General features: G+C 27.2%; 1 non-coding gene across 1 annotated transcript; it reads left to right on the forward strand.

Moving 5' to 3' along the window:
* The first annotated feature begins 837 nt into the window (after positions 1-837).
* LOC124814201 (U1 spliceosomal RNA) lies at positions 838-1,001 on the forward strand. The gene has a single exon (XR_010641975.1). It is a non-coding gene; the product is annotated as a U1 spliceosomal RNA (small nuclear RNA).
* The last annotated feature ends 689 nt before the right edge of the window (positions 1,002-1,690 follow it).

The following is a 1,690-nucleotide window of genomic DNA, read 5'->3' on the forward strand; positions in this document are numbered from 1 at the left end:
TTATTGTAACAGTTATTTAATATACGTTATGCCTTATAACTATTTACATAAATGTAAATAAATATAAACAATCAACACAAATTTATACAATAGAAACACAAGACAATTACAGATTATTTCTGCATTTTCGCTTTTTAATCTGTTTACTTATATATAAAAAAAGTAAAATTTAAAAAAAATCAAAGTCTATTTTGGCATCTTAGGAGAACTGCTCTTCGAGACGATTTAAGGTTTGTAACTTCCAACGCATATTCAAACTTATCACTGTGAATATTTAATATAAGTTAATAATAAAATCATTTTTACTGCGTAATTTTAAGTTTAAAGTAAAGATTTGATCATTTTTCATTAATAGGGATTTTGAACAAAAATCTTTTTTTGTTCGTTGCTTAATATATTTTCAAGTTTATTAACTTTATGTTTCTGAAAGATTTGAATGTTTTTTTAACTAAACTCTTAATTTAACTTTTGATGTAATTCTTAAAATGAGTTGAAATTTAGATAAAATTATTAAAATTTTCTTAAAATGAGAGTAATTTAAATAAATAATCAACGAAAGGCGAAACTTAGTTGAATTTTTTCACTGTTTAAACTTTATTTATTTTTTTTTTTTTTATAAAGACTTTTTATAGAATACTAAATTACATAAATAAATAAAAATAAAAAGATAATATCGTATATTTTTATAATATAAAAATTATTAAAGTTTAAATGCTCTATAGTTAAACACGTTGCTGTTAACTTGTGTGGTCAATATTTGATTTGTTAAACTAAATTACACCCACAATCGCTAAAGTCAAAGCACGTTTATGACATTTTATAAATGCAATGAGAGTCATACTTACCTGACTGGGGAAAAAGTCTGATCAACAAGGGGCTTTTCCCAGAGTGAGGCTTTTGCATTGCACTCCGCACTGGCTGACCTCTGCGATTACCGCTAACGTCGGTAACTCGACAGTACAATTTATGGTAGCGGAAGCCTGCGTTCGCGCTAGCTTCCAGTCTAGTTAAACAAAAAAATGAATTATGTCGATAAATCCTATTTACATCGTTAGACTACGTTTTATACAAAAATATCTTTATTGATTAGCATTTGAACGGTTCATGATATTAAGGTGAGATTCCACTAATCCGTTTTTCTACGGGAAAAGGAAGGGAAAAATAATCACGTGAGCATGCGTAGTATAAGTTTTAATTTTTCCGAAGGAAAACTACGCATGCTCATGTGATTATTTTTGCCTTCCTTTTCCCGTTCCTGTAAAAAAACGGATGATTGGAAACCCACCTTTAAGTATATTCTTATTTAAATTGATTTAACCGTCTATAATAACATCTGTAAAAGAAATACTCAAATACTTCTTGAAATTAAAGTCAAAGTATTTAACTAGTCTGGAAACGCGGGCCGTTTTCTTATAACACTTAAGTTCCTCTTTATACTTGTGCTCAGCCTACTTTAGAGTGCATCAAATTGTAACCATTATGTTTCGCTATAGTTAAGTTGCATATATTCTGGAATAAATATTGAAAGGCCAGGAGCAAATTGCGTTTGATAAATTAATTAAGGTATAATTTTTTACCTTCTAAAGTAGAAAATTATACCTTAATTATTACATAAATTACATTAGTAATATTATTAAGTAAAAAATATTTTTAAAGTACTAAAAAGTTATTTCGAAAAATATTAGGATTT

The sequence above is a fragment of the Hydra vulgaris genome, chromosome 11, assembly GCF_038396675.1.
Source record: "Hydra vulgaris chromosome 11, alternate assembly HydraT2T_AEP".
In the NCBI taxonomy this organism is placed as follows: domain Eukaryota; kingdom Metazoa; phylum Cnidaria; class Hydrozoa; order Anthoathecata; family Hydridae; genus Hydra; species Hydra vulgaris.